The sequence below is a fragment of the Pantherophis guttatus genome, chromosome 2 (genome assembly GCF_059756535.1).
Source record: "Pantherophis guttatus breed Tessera chromosome 2, ASM5975653v1, whole genome shotgun sequence".
In the NCBI taxonomy this organism is placed as follows: Eukaryota; Metazoa; Chordata; class Lepidosauria; order Squamata; family Colubridae; genus Pantherophis; species Pantherophis guttatus.
This window is the reverse complement of record NC_142064.1, coordinates 129,497,918-129,513,186: the sequence shown is the minus strand read 5'-3', so window position 1 is coordinate 129,513,186 and position 15,269 is coordinate 129,497,918. Positions and strand designations below refer to the sequence as shown.

The window sequence follows — 15,269 nt, the reverse complement described above, 5'->3', positions numbered from 1 at the left end:
GTTCTTTGTTTGCTTGTTACACACACACAAAGAGGGTGGGAGGTTTACAGGAGGTCTTTTCTTCCTTTTCACTGATGGGAAAGCGATGAGGTAATCTTTTCGGCCTGCCGCTGCAAAGGGGATGGGGGTGGGGGTGGGGGGGATCCTTTTTTTCCAAGCTGCGCCTTTCCCTCTTCCCTCCAACATCGTCCTGTTGTTTATTTATTTATTATTTATTTATTTATTAAATTTGTATACCGCCCTACTCCCGAAGGACTCAGGGCGGTGAACAGCCATAAGATAAAACATATAGATACAATATAGATTGTTAACGGAATTAAGCGTTCCAGAGGCGCCGACACAGGTGCTCAAGGAAAGGGGGGGGGAGGGGTGTAGAAGAAATGGGGCCCGCCTGGGGAAGATCGTAGCCAATCTTCGCCAAGGGATCCTTTCCAGGCTTGGATCGGAGGTGTTTCCAGATGTAGATCCAGCAGCGGCCCTCGCCCGCAAAGGGGGAGGCGGCCCTAGAGATCCGTTGTAGGGGCAGAGACTTAGAGAGGTGAGACTGGTTTGATTAAGCGGAAGAAAGGGCTGAGAGGCAGGATGCAAGATTGGCACCCTGTCTGATTTTTTTTTTTTTTTTTAATACTGCCTTTCTGGGAGCATGTGATCTTTCCTTAAATCTGTTGTGATTTCCTTAAGATATCTTGTGAGGTGAGTGAGACCAGCCGGTATATCTTTTAAGTGGTGCAAACGGATCTGAGGGTTGCTTCTCCTGGGTGGGAAACGGTGCTTTAGTCAGTTCACTTGAGCACAGGAGTCTCTTGTCTGTGGGGATTCTTCAATCATTCAGGTCATGGTTGTCCCAAAGGTGCTTTTTTCAAGAGGCAACTGGACTTTCTTGGTTTCCAGAAAGTCCAGTTGCCTCTTGAAAAAAGCACCTTTGAGATGGGAGTCTCTTGAATTGCTTCCGAGCTGCCAAGGCACGTGATTGCTCACTGATAGTAAGATTTTTTTTTTTTAAAAAAAAGTGTTGATCCTCCCTCCAATTCATTTTCGTTTTCTCATGAAAATAAGGCTTAGTAACATGGCACCAGGCTTGAAGTTTATTTAGATATCTGTGGCATGTACTAATTTTATTGTGATCCTGACAAGCTTGGGAGGGCAGAGATTTGAAGCTGGGTCCCCTATATACTTGGTTAATTTGTCTCTTTACCTTGGCATTTTGTAGTCCCAGTGTGCCTGCCCACTTTTTGGACATCTTAAATGAACTCTGTGCTAAAGGATTTCACTTTATGAGCAAGAGATGGCTGCTGATAGTTATTGTTGCATTTTAACTATTTTAATTCCTCAAAGTGCTCTGGCACTCTGCCTGATTTTTAATTCTGGGTTGCAGCTTTTGCTGATGAAAAGGAAGGTATTTGGACAGATGGTTTAGGTTTCCATGATGGCTGTGACTGTCACTGAATAGTGACAGTGGGTATTCCCCCATTTCTAATCTAATGTTTGGTATTTAGGGCAGATTTTTGTAAGCAAGGAAGCTTTTTGACAGTGTTTGTAAAGCAGAGTTGCGTATAATGTAACCAGTCATTCTTGTTCCATGGCACATGAAACTTATTTAATGGCAAAATGACAGCACCTCGGTAGAGACAGACCTGCTTGGTATTTGAATAGGAGACCAGTGGAGAAAGCCATGATTTGTAAGCTAAATGGGGAAGTTGAAAAAAAAACCCGTTCTCTGGAAAACGGGATGTGCCTGTGAAAAAAGGAGAACTGAAACTGCCAAGGCTGGAAACTAGACCAGATCATGTTCAAAACAGGATGCAACTCCCCTCCATATCTAGGTTTTAAAAAACCCACACCCAAAAACAGCAAGGATTTCATTATTATGTAAAAATGGAAGAAAGAGAGACAAGATTTGAACCCCAGCATGGATTGCTAGATTCTGCAATAGCCGATTAACTTTCTACTAAGCGTGTCTTGTGTTAGTAATAAAATATATTTTCTACCCAAGCCTTAACTTTGACTCCACTACTACTAATTCCAGAATGCTGCTTGAGTTTCTAGAAGAGAGACAATTATTGTTGTGCCCTGAGTGTCCTATGAGTTTAACTCATAGGAGATTACCTGATTACTTGTGAGTTTTAGGCAAGTAAATTGCCATTCTTGCAACAGTGGAGAGACAGACAAACACTAGCAATTTTCTCTCTCATTCCTTCATTTAAACTAAGCTTTTTTCTGAGTAAAGGATTAAGCTTAAAGAACGGTGTCTTTTAGCCTTAAAGTTTCACAGACGCTTGAAGAGCATAAAAATATTCTACATTTGAAGGACTAAAATACAGATAATTTTTTTTCAGACGTATGCACCAACTGAACCAGAATTAATGATAAATAAAATCTGAATTAATGGTTAAAGACACACACAGGTCTGTTGCCATCCATTAAAGCCTTTGTAAGAATGGCACCTACAACACAATGCTCTATTTGTATTTTTGTACAGGTAATCCTTGTCTTACAACAGTTCATTTAGTGACCATTCAAAGTTACAATGGCACTGAAAAAAAGTGACTCATGATTGTTTTTCACACTTACGACCATTGCAGCATCCCCATGGTCACGTGATCAAAATTCAGATGGTTGACAACTGTCTCACATTTGTGACGGTTGTAGTCTCCCAGGGTCATGTGATCCCCTTTTGCAACTTTCTGACAAGTAAAGTCAATGGGGAGGCCAGATTCACTTAACAGCCGTGTTACTAACTTAACAACTGCAGTGATTCACTTAACAATTGTGGCAAGAAAAGTCATGAAATGGGGCAAAACTTACTTAATAAACTTCTCACTTAGCAACATAAACTTTGGGCTCAATGGTGGTTGTAAGTCGAGGACTATAGTATCTGTGTATGCATGGGTTTATATACTACAGTATGACTTTCCCTTTCCCCAAAACAGATGTATTTGTTTCTAATTAATAATAATAATGCTACTTACTAAAATATTATATTTACAATAAATACAATCTAGTTCCATTCTTTGGTTTTTCTTCAGATCTTAAAAATCTTTTACAAAACATAGAACAAGAAACATGACACAGTATTTTGACTAATTATATAAAAAGATATAAATTTGCGTATTTCAGGGTTAATTCTACTGTTAATCTAGGAAACCATAGGCATAGCCATTTATGGTCAAGTTCTGTATTTTCATAGGAATAATGAGGGGAAGCAAGCAATCTTCTTTAAAATATTCTTAAAAAGAAGTATAAGCCAATGTAGATTTTAACTACTTAAAAGAAGATAAAAATAAGTCCACATAATGATTGATCAACAACTTATTAATTCAATGGCCAGAATCCTTTTAAAATGCATTGTGTTTTTTTTGTTTTGTTTTGTTTTTTGTTTTGGTAAAATGGATTAGTTCCACCAATTTGCTTGATAGCGGGGTTACTGAGTTGATTTTATAAAGTATAAATCTCAGTTTATTTATGCAAAAATATCCTCTGAGCGTTTAAGAATTATTACCTTCTGGAAATCTAAGGTGATTTTATTTTGAACAAGTGGATAAAGAAAAAAATGTTATTTTTAACTTTTGTAACCCATTTGTTTAAAAGCAAGAGATCTGAGCAGAATGCCTTCCCCAAAAGGCTTAACATTAATTATGTATCAGATTTGGCTTTGTATTAAATTTATTCCAAATAGAAGTCTTCATGATAAAGATCTCTTTATAGTGTATTATCTTAACAGTGGCTGTAACAAATGTACAATTAGGAAGACCTTGGTGTACTCAGCATAGACGGAATAGCTAATAAACCATGGCTTGGTGCAATGTGTTACAGGACAGGTTTTAGACTTCTTTTGCATGGAACCAGAAATGTTCTTTTATATCCTAAATGTACAGACTGTAATTGGCTTCCATTAACAAATATTTACTTGCAAACCATCGCATGGACTTTGTCCCATGTAAAATAAGAATAAATACCATAGCACAGGAAAAAAAAATGTGCAGATAAACTTTAAAGTTTGAGTTAAATGGGGCAAGAAAAAAATCAACGATGAATAAACAAGATAACAAGGCAAAGCATAGGATCAAGTACCAATATAGAGCAGCAAAACAATTACCGTATCCAGTAAGAGTATGGGACATTGAAACTGTAGTCACAGGCACAATTAATTGTTGAGGCCAAGCTTGGAAGAAAAAAGGAATAGGGGTGACATGATAGCAGAAGTCCAGTATTTGAAGGGCTGTCATAAAGAACAGAAGGGTCAACTTATTTTCCAAAGCATCTGAAGGCAAAACAAGAAACAATGGATGGAAACTTATCAAGGAGAGAAGCAACCTGGAATTAAGGAGAAACTTCCTAACAGCAAGGACAATTAAGCAGTGGAACAGCTTGCCTTCAGAAGTTGTGGGAGCTTCATCCCTGGAGGTTTTTAAGAAGAGACTGGACAGCCACCTGTCTGAAACAGGGTCTCCTGCCTGAGCAGGGGGTTGGACTAGAAAACATCCAAGATCCCTTCCAGCTCTGTTCTGATTGATTGATTGAAGATGGAGATGCTGCCACAAGGTAGAGTTTAAAAGTGAAATCTTTCACCAGAGGACATCTGCTGTAGATTTTGCTAGAGGGATGTAGTAACAGATAAACTCAGACTTTTTTTTTGTAAAGTTTTTTTTTTTTTAAAATACACAAACAAACATACAATGAAACATACAATGAACAGAATATTGGCCTGGTCTTAAATTTGTACAGATTTTTGTTCATCTTTAACACAATTTTATATGTTCAATTTTTCTCATAGCATTTATTTTCTCTAATTTTAAGAAACCAATATTACCTTTCATCTTAACTTCTCATCCTATTATAGTTCAATTTTTCTTTTCCCTCCTTAAAATTTGAACCCCTAAATTTAAATTCACATAACATAGTACAATCCCCAATTATTTCCTTAAATTCTCTTATTCTAATCACCAATGATTCTTTTACCATTATTCCAAATAATACAATTCAATATATTAATAGAAACCAATTAAATATATATCTTAACCCAAATATTCCAACTACTACCATTTCATATATTAAACTTCTTATTTCTGGGTCTTATTTTCAATTCTTAAACATCCCTACATTTTGTCATTTCTTCATATTAACTTAAATAATTCATTATTACCATTCTATTACTTCATCAATTGTGTATATTCTTATCTCTTATTTTAAAAGTAATCCATTTATCATAATTTCACTAATTAGTTAAACATATTCAATAAAAAATCAATTATCAATCTTACTCCCTTACTCCTAAATTTAAACTCATACAACATAATACAATTTCTAATTATTTTCTTAGAATCTCTTGTTCCAATCTCAAATATTTTTTTCTTTATCAACTGTTCCAAATAATACACTTCAACATTTTTATAAAAACCAGTTAATTATATCTAATTAATTCATAATCCAATATCATTTCGGCTTTCTTTTCTTATTTAGTTAAATTCCAAATATGTAATTAAGAATATTCCAGTTATTACAGTCCCCTTCATTAATTAAAAATATTCCAATTATTACATTCATCATACAGCCTATAGTTTAAAATCACTTCTTTAAAAATACAATTTCATCTTTTCTCTAATATTCATTTCATTTACCGCATATTCCTCTTCCATTTCTTTCTCCTTTTCTATCTTTATATTTTTTTTCTTTTTCTTTCCTCTTCTTTTCTTTTGTATTTTAAAATCCTGAACTCTTTTCCCTTTTTCTTATCTTTCCGCTGTTAATCCCAGTATAATCATTTTGTTTTTTAAGACCATAAACTCTTCCATTTTGCTGTATCTTTCCCATTTTTCCCATCCCTTTTCCCTTTTTCTTATGTTCTCACTGATAATCCCAGTATAATCATTTAAGTTTTTTATATTCTTTCTATTCCACCCTCTTTTCTTTCTTTGCTTCTTTACTCTTTTTCTATTTCTTCCATTGTTAATCCCAATGTAATTTTTAAAGTTCTCCTTTTTATTATTACTACCCACATAATCATTTAATTTTCCATAATCAATCTCCTTGTCTTTGTCTTCTTTATTGTCAGTCTCTTTTTCTTGCTTCTCATTAGTTATTTCTTTGTCATCTTGAATGTATCCTAAGTCAATTTTTTGATCAAGTTTCAATTTTCCATGCAACATTGTGATCATTTCCCTTGTTTCTATTTTCAATGATAAGTACATCGTTTTCATCATTTCCTTAAGTTCCTGCACCATTCTGTTCTTTCTAGGTTGATACTATTCCAATTGAAATTATGTTATCATCTTCTTTTTTTTCCTCAAAGCCAAAACACTTGTGAACAAACGAAGTCTCCTTAAAAATTCTCACATGCTGTTATACCTTTCAAAGTCCCAAGTTTTTTTTCCAAAACAAAGATTCAGTATTGTAATAATTTCTTTCTCTTGAAGATGGCTCTCTACAATCCACTATTACAATCAACAAGCTTAAAAAGTATCCATTTTGTTTGTAGTCCACTTTAAACAGTTTTTACTTATTTAATTTTTCTTCTTCTTTTTCACCTTTATATGCACTAAATAAATTTAAAATTCAGTCCAGATTTGCATAGTCCAAATTCTACATTACATTCCAATTTAGTTTCAATTTAGAGTCATTAACCGGTCCTTTCTATTACAGCAGTGGTTCTCAACCTGTGGGTCGGGACCCCTTTCGGGGTCGAACGACCCTTTCACAGGGGTCGCCTAAGACCATCGGAAAACACATATTTTCAATGGTTTTAGGAATAATTTTATGGTTGGGGGTCACCACAATATGAGGAACTGTATTAAAGGGCTATGGTATTAGGAAGGTTGAGAACCACTGTATTACAGGTTTTTCTTCATTATTTAACCTTCTTCCCTTTAAAGTTCCCAAATTAAAGAAGGATCTTTTCGGGTTCTTAATTCTTCTCATTTTTTTAAAAAAAGTTCTCCAAATACTTAAATCCAAAAAAACAATTTTCTGATTGGGTTTTATCACTTTATAACTTCTGCCTTAATTCTCTTCCGTCCTTTCCTATGCCTATTAGACGCTGTTATAGCGCCAGGACATTTACAATTATTTTGAAAATCCTCTTTTTTTTTCTTTCTGCCTATGTTAGATGTCACTCACCCGGCATCAATATTCTGCTCAATTCTCTGCTCCTGCACAGTGCTTGGTCCAGTTGCCCCAGCTTACTGGCCATTGTAATGGCCGCCGCCGCCCCCCCCGCTGCAGAGTCAGAGAGAAATTCCTCTGACCTCCGAGGAACTTGCCTGTTTCTCTTGGTCTTCCAAGGTGCCTCTCTTTCTTCCCTGTCCCTACAGGACAGATCCGGTCCAAAGACCCCTCTGCAGCGGTTCGTCAGCCCGGGATTTTGTGGGGCTCATCAGAGCCCGCTATTTCCCGACTGTCTCACCGCAATGCTTCCGGTCGAATCGATAAACTAAGACTTGAGATATTTCCCAATCGGTTGATTGCTTAAGTTTCCATTGTGAATAGGTATGTATGGAATGCATATGGCTTACAGTGACTGACTAACCAGGCACTGTCGAGCCCTATCCTCCCGCTGGGCGCCGAACCGCTCGACAACTCACCTGGCTCCGCTCGCCCGCGCGGCAACACGGGCGTGGGATAGCATGGGGCTGCGCCCGCCCCTCCAACACGCTTCCTAGTTTCGGCCGGGACACGCGCACATTTACACGGGGGGGATGCACAGAGGCGCTTCGGTGGGGGGGGTGGAAGCGTCGGGGCTAGGGTTTCACAGGGTCGGGTAGCTTTTGCTCGGGAAGTTTCTGACATGCAGCAGCTGGCTCCTACCACCGCCCCACCCGTTTCCAGCCTGCTGATTCGCCACTGGCGGGGCGTTGTTCCGGGCTCCGCCTCAAAGCTGGCGGGCGCGGGATGGATTTAAGTGCTACATGCCGTATGCATGGAGCGCCAATTTTACATCGTTACGACTGCAGCGTTTTCGTGATGGACAAGATTAAACCAGCATTACATTCCAACGTTGTTCTTGGTGGTTTGTCCTTGTTGCGCCTGAGGATTCTGAGAGGCACACTTTGTCTTTCTGGCTCAAGGCCTCTGGGACTGATTACACCTTCTCTTGTTTTCCATTCACTTGTTTTTTCCTTGGGTTTGCCAAGCTGCTTCTGTATTAGTGCTGAAAAGGAGAGAGAGCATCAATACTACCTGGAACCTATTCCCAGTTAGCCCCTGACACTGTTGTTTGAGCTCAGATGATGTTGCTGGCATCTCTTCTTGTGTTCTTCAGAAGAATTACCTGTTGGACTGTCCTCTTTGGTCTTAGCAAAGTTCAAGAACAAGGGTACCCTGGCTTGAACTCAGCATCTGTTCTTCTAATAGCAGTGTGAAGGTCACTTAGGTGAGATGGATGTATAGAAATTTAATAAATAAAATAAATAATGGGGAGGGGAAATGAGCTGCTGGGCAGAGCCTAAGCCTCCATCGTACCCGGATTGCCCCCATTTTTCTCCTCAGTCATGTGCTGTAATCTTCATCATGTGCCTACCCAGTTGAGGAAACGGCCTCAAGTCATTGCTAAATAAATGTAGAATGAACGCAGGTATTGGAATGAAAGCAATAAAAGTTCTCCAGCGCTAGCAGTTTCTCACCAGGGCTTCAAAAGGTGTAAAATGTGTAACACCTTGCCATCCATCTTCTTGGAGGTGAGATCAGGTGTAGGTCTGGCAAGAGATGTATTTCAAGGAGTTTTGAGAAACATGATGTGCACACTTGTGCCCCTTTGATCCCTAGCCAGCCTTTGTTCCCACTGCCATTTCCTCCCTAAGCATTTGCCTTCTCTGTTAACACTTTGTTTCCTGAGATCTTTTCAGACCTTTCCCCTATTTTGAAAACTACTTCTCTCCAGGCTTCTAGCCAGAAGGAGGATACTTTCACCTCTTTCTTTGAGGGAGAAGAGAAGGCATATTTGCACAATTCTCTATCAAGAGTATGTTGAAACAGCATAAAAAAAACTTTACTTTTACTTTACTAGCCTAGCTGTTCTTCGTTGCAATGCCCACTAAATAATGAGGGATATCCAGAAACTTCTTCTTTGCTAGTTACCATACATTTCTCTTTCAGTTATTCCCTCCCTGAAATGAGAAAGGTAGTTGCTCAATGGTTGCATACAATATTTTCTTCTACAGGATCTAATATGTTCCACAGTCGTGGTGGGTTCTTCTTTCTTTCTGTTAGGAACTGTTTTGTCCTTGTAGTTTTCCTTTTTTAAAAAAAATAGTTTTTATTAAGCTTTTTACTTTTAAAAACAGGAAAAAAAAAGAACAAGGACAAAAACAGAGTAAAAAACATGACAAACATAACAATACATTATATGCTATTTTTACAGCCTTCTGTATCGACATGCATATTGCCTATTTTTGTTCAATTCTATTGAATACATACATTTACATTATATTTATTTACACAATCAATACTATAAGGTTAACAATAATTAGTAACATATAATTCTTTATTTCAGCAATATTAACTTACATTTCCCAATTCTTATTTAGTTTTCTTTTTTTTATCCATTTGTAGAATTTGTTCCACACTCTATAATAGTCTGAATCTTCTCTTTCCTTTATTTCAATTGTCATTTTATCCATTTCTGCACATTGTAAAATTTTCCTAATCACTATTTCCTCTGGTGGTATATTATTTTGTTTCCACCCTTGTGCAATGGTAATCCTTGCTGCTGTTAGTATGTTAAGTATTAGGTATTGTGAAGATTTCTCTATTTTTGGATCTATTATTCCTAATAGGAAGAGCTCCAGTTTGAATTCTATCTGTTGTAATGTGATTTCCTCCAACCAGCTCTTAATTTTATACCAATTTTTTTTTTAATTTTAGGGCACATCCACCACATATGGTAGTATGTTCCTAATTTTTGGCCACATCTTCAACATTTGGGTGATAAATTTGAAAACATTTTGGCCAATCTTCCTGGTGCCAAATGCTATTTATAGAACATTTTGTACAAATTTTCTTTATAAGGTACTGCCATTGTAAATTTATAATTTCTTTCCCATAATTTGTCCCACTTTTTAAATTCTATATTATGTCCGAGATTTTTTGCCCAACTAATCATCGTTTCTTTTACTGTTTCTTCTTCCATTCTATATCTTAATAAAAGATTGTACATTTTTGTAATTTTTGTCGGTTGGGCAAAAATTCATTTTGGTCCGAATTAATAATTTCGTTTAATATAATTTTAATTCTTTCTGCTATAATAGCCATAAACATCTTATAGTCAGCATTTAACAGCGAGATTGGCCTATAATTTTGGATCTTCTGTTTTTCAATATTACTTTTGGGAATGAGTGTTATTAAGGCCTCCATCCAGGATTTTGGTACCTTCGCATTCATTATATGTTTCCAATAGGATATTTTCTAAAGGTCTTGAAATTCCTTGTAGTATTCTGCTGGAATTCCATTCGGGACTGGGTTTTGTTATTTTTTTGTTTTTGTATTGCCCTCTTCAGTTCCAACTCTAACTTCTTTAGTTAGATCCGGTATGATTGGATGGCTCCTCTCTTGTAAGTATCTCCTAATATCCTTCTCTTCTATTTTTTCTTGACTACAGAGTTTGGAAGTAATTTATTGCTATAGATTTTATTTCTCTTTCTGAAAGGATACTGTCTCTTCTTCATCCTCTAGATTCTGTATTAATTTCTTTTCTTTTTCTTTTTTTAAGTTATAAACTAGCCATCTTCCCAGATTATTAGGGTTTTCAAAATAATTTTGTCTAACTAATCTGATTTTTTGAGCTACTTCTTCATGTGTAATTAGGTTTAATTTGTGTTTAGTTTTTTCTTTCTCTTCGTTGATTTCCTGGTTTAGTGGTTCTTTCTGTAATTTTAATTTTAATTTTTCCAATTTTCCCTGGAATTCTGTATATTGTTTCCTTTTGTCTCTATTTCTTCGTGTTATATACGCAATAAATATACCCCTCAAATAAGCTTTCAGTGTATCCCATAAGTTTTGAGTAGTTGTTTGTTCATTCCAGTTTTCTTTTAGGAAAAACTCTTAATTCTTCTTTTATGTATTGGATATAATTCTTTTCTGTCCATTTCCCTTTCTTCCTTATATCTCCTTTCGATTTAATTATTATTGGGTTGTGGTCCACCCAAGTATTCGTTGTAATTTCTATTTCTGATATTTCTTTTGCTGTTTCTGAGTCCATCCATGCCATATCTATCCTGGACCACAATTTGTGGGGGTTAGAAAAGAAAGTATATTGATTCTTTTGTAGATTAATTTCTCTCCATACATCTTTTAAATTTAGTTCGTGGGCCATTTCAAAAAATACGGTTGGTAGTGTTTTCCTTTCATGTTTTTTTTTCTTTCCTGTTTTATAATCTTTCTTTGGCTCTGCCACTCCATTAAAATCTACTAATAAACAAATATTGTCTAGTTCTAATTTTACTAATTGTTTATGCAGTTTACTGTAATACTCTTTCTGGTTTATATTTGGTGCATATATAACTGCAATCTAATATCTTAAATTAATCCACAATTGTTTCCAAGTCAACACATATAGTAAAGAAAAAAGTCTATAATCAATATATATATATATAAAATATAAATTATGTAAGTATATGAAAATATATAAACAAGAGGAGGATATTTAAATATATTTGATAAATTTGATTAATCTGTATCTGTATTTGTATACTATATTAAATTTTACCGTTCTAAAATTCTAAAGTTCTACATAAATCTTAGAAAATTTCTTTTTCTAACTTATATAGAAGTGTTTAAGACAGTCTTTCGAATCCACACTCACAAAGCACTTTCACTCTCTGTCCATTCAATAGTATGTCTTTCCTCTTTCTTTTCCGCTCCCATCGCTAAGGCACCGCTTTTCACACTTTGGAGACTCACTTTAATGGTCATTTGCAGATCCCATCGACTTAGAGAAGTAGTTCGGTATTTCTTTTTGTTTAAACTCTCACCGCCGATATTTCTTGCTGTTTCTCACTATTTTGCTTTTCACCATTCAATTGGGCTGTCACGCCTCCAGACCTACTCATAAACAGCTGGTCTCTTCCGCGCCAGATTTCGGGGTTTCCATCCTCCGTGGGGGATTGCCCTTCTCCCCGCCACCTCTGAACTATCCCCTTTCTATCGCTGTCCTCTCCAAGGTCCAACTTTACCGTTACCCGTCTCCAGATGTGAAAAACCGGGCAAAAAGAAGGGGGTTCTGTCTTCCTACACTGCACCAGCGAGACATCACCCCGGAAGTCCTGTCCTTGTAGTTCTCCATATGCTTCTCTTATTTTCCTTATTTGAACTATGGAAATAAATCCTCAGGTAGACTGTCGGAGGCAGATATGTGAACTAGCCCAAACAAATCGAAATGCAGTCCTGAAGTCAAGCCAATCCATCCGATTTTCAGGGCCCTGTTGGATGTTTTCCCCACTGCCTGTGGTAAAAAGGGAGCAGTAGCATCATCAGAGGGGGAAGCCATCTTGGGCTCATTCTCAAATCAGGGCAATGAGATTTGGCAGTGATTCACCACAGACACAGTGGAGGGATTGGCACTGGGGACAGCAATGCTACCTCAGTGGGGAAATAGGCCTATGGCCTAAATTAGACCCGAGGAACCATTTTCCATCTGAGGACTGCAGTCTTTCTCAAGGTAATATTTGAGCGGTAGGCAGCCTCAAAGTAAAATGCAGTTAGGACTATTACCATCCCCATCATATTTTGCACTAACTGTTCATTGTGATAAACCATAATATGATTGTTTGATTTTGGGTTGGTGCATTGTGTAAACTATTCATGGTTTATTGGCTAGCATGTTCAATGAGTTCTGCAATTTATTCAGTAAACAGCTTTTAAGAAAATCATACTTGGCTTTTCCACACATATCCAGTCACTTAAACATATGTGTTGTGGCTCCGTTGCCTGAGCCTGGGCTATCGACAGATGCAGACTCTGAGAGTGAGGGAGAGGAGTTGGCAAGGCCTCCCTCTCCAGGACCCTCCTCTCTGGCAATGCCTCCAGAGGACACCGAAGGCCAAACGATAGGCTCAGAGCCAAGCACGTCCCCGCAGTCACAGGTGGACAGCGACGAGAAAGATAAGTGCTGGCTGGACCCTCGACAGAGGCGCAGGGAGAAGCGTGCACAGCAGAGGGGAAGGCGTGCCAGAGATTAGCTGAGTCACTGGACCACACCCCATAGGGTATAAATGTGAGTGTGGTGGCTGGTTCAGTTTGGGGCGAGCAAAAACTGGAAATACTCCATGAACTCTGCGTTACTGGACTTTGCCTGCTTTATCGGACTGCATTTGGATTAATCCTTGTATTGTTGACACTCTGCCTGTTTTATCGGAATGCTTGCAATCTAATCTTTGTTTTGTGTGAGTAAAATCTGAATTGGCAGCTAGCCACTGGGTTGCTGCCAGCTTTATCTTCAAAGTGTTTTGTCGTGTAGCTTATTAACTCCGGGCCGTCTGTGGGGGTGCGTGTGGGGTACGGGGACAGAACAATATGCTTGTGTGCTTTCACACACAGTATATGTTCACACATGCATTCCTACACTTGATGCCCTTTATTTTTATAGGTCCTTTCAATTCCTGGCAAATAGATGGGGAAGAAATGGAGGTAGTGACAGATTTTATTTTCCTGGGCTCCAAGATCACTGAAGATGGGGATTGCACCAAGAAAGTAAAAGACATTTGCTCCTGGGGAGGAAAGCTATGGCAAGTCTAGACAGCATTCTAAAAAGCAGAGACATCACCCTGCCAACAAAAGTGCATATAGTCAAGGTTATGGTTTTCCCAGTTGCAATGTATGGCTGTAAAAGTTGGACGATAAGAAAGGCCAAGCGCCAAAGAATTGAGGCCTTTGAACTATGGTGCTGGAGAAGACTCCTGCGAGTCCCTTGGACTGCAAGACGATCAAACCAGTCAGTCCTAGAGGAGATCAACCCTGACTGATCTTTAGAAGGCCAGATCCTGAAGATGAAACTCAAATACTTTGGCCACTTAATGAGAAGGAAGGACTCACTGGAGAACAGCCTAATGCTGGAAAGGACCAAGGGCAAAAGAAGAAGGGGATGACAGAGAATGAGGTGCCTGGATGGAGTCACTGAAGCAGTCGGCATGAACTTAAATGGACTCAACTTGTAACAGTTCATTTAGTGACCGTTCAAAGTTACAATGGCACTGAAAAAAGTGACATGACTTTTTCACAGTTACAACCTTTACAGCATCTCCATGGTCATGTGATCAAAATTCAGATACTTGGCAACCAGTTCATCCGTATGAAGGTTGCACCTGGGGTCATGTGATCCCCTTTTGCAACCTGACAAGTAAAGTCAATGGGGAAAGCAGATTCACTTAACAACCAGGTTACTTACTGATCAACTACAGTGATTCACTTAAGAATTGTGGCAGGAAAAATAATAAAATGGGACAAAAATCACTTAACAAATGTCTCACTTAACAATAGAAATATTGGGCTCAGTTGTGGTCATAAGTCGAGGACTACCTATACAGTCATCTTCTTTTCAACCCAGCTGTAGTTCAACAGTCACAGCAAAAGAACACTTCCCAACCAACCAACCACAGGGAGCCGAAGGAAGGAAGGACATACATACATACATTCATCTATATAAAAAGGCATCAGTTGTCTGCTAAACCAGATTCATCCATAGGATGATCGTGTATAAGCAAGTAAAACAGGAGAATCTGGTCAATCTACAGCCTTATTTCTCCAAAACATCTTCACCAAGTTATCTCTAGATCAAAGAATCCAGTTGCATAATCGACCAACCCTGAGTTACACATCTTTTTTTTTTATTGAAAAAGTTTTTCAAATACAAATTCCCCCCCCCTTTATTTCCCCCCCTCCTCCCTAACCCCCCCTCCCCCTCCCCTCCCCCTGTGGCTTCTTCATAATAAAACCCAAATTCATAACAGATTATATAATACTTTACCATCCCCTTACTCCATCCCCATATGCTGACCCTTTCTTTCTAATAATATTATCATATCCCCCTTATACTATACAATTCAAAATGACATTTATTTATTTTTTAATTTGATTTATATGCCGCCCTTCTCCGAAGACTCAGGGCGGCTTACAATGTGCTCAGCAATAGCCTTCATCCTTTTGTATATTTATACAAAGTCAGCTTATTGCCCCCACAACTGGGTCCTCATTTCACCGACCTTAGAAAGGATGGAAGGCTGAGTCAACCTTGAGCCTTGGCGAGATTCGAACCCTGCAGTAATTGCAGGCAGCTGGTCTTAAGC

At 38.0% G+C, this 15,269-nt stretch overlaps 1 protein-coding gene across 3 annotated transcripts in view; it reads left to right on the top strand.

Moving 5' to 3' along the window:
- B4GALNT1 (beta-1,4-N-acetyl-galactosaminyltransferase 1) overlaps positions 1-15,269 on the top strand; it is an 83,150-nt gene that overhangs the window by 655 nt on the left and 67,226 nt on the right. Inside the window, exon 1 of one of the 3 annotated variants that reach the window (XM_034419191.3) lies at positions 375-538. The exons of 1 other annotated variant lie outside the window; for it this stretch is intronic. The gene's annotated coding sequence lies outside the window, so the exon portion shown is untranslated. Of the gene's footprint in view, positions 1-374; positions 694-15,269 lie in introns of those variants that run through there. One more of the 3 variants, XM_060688983.2, reaches the window with a different exon arrangement.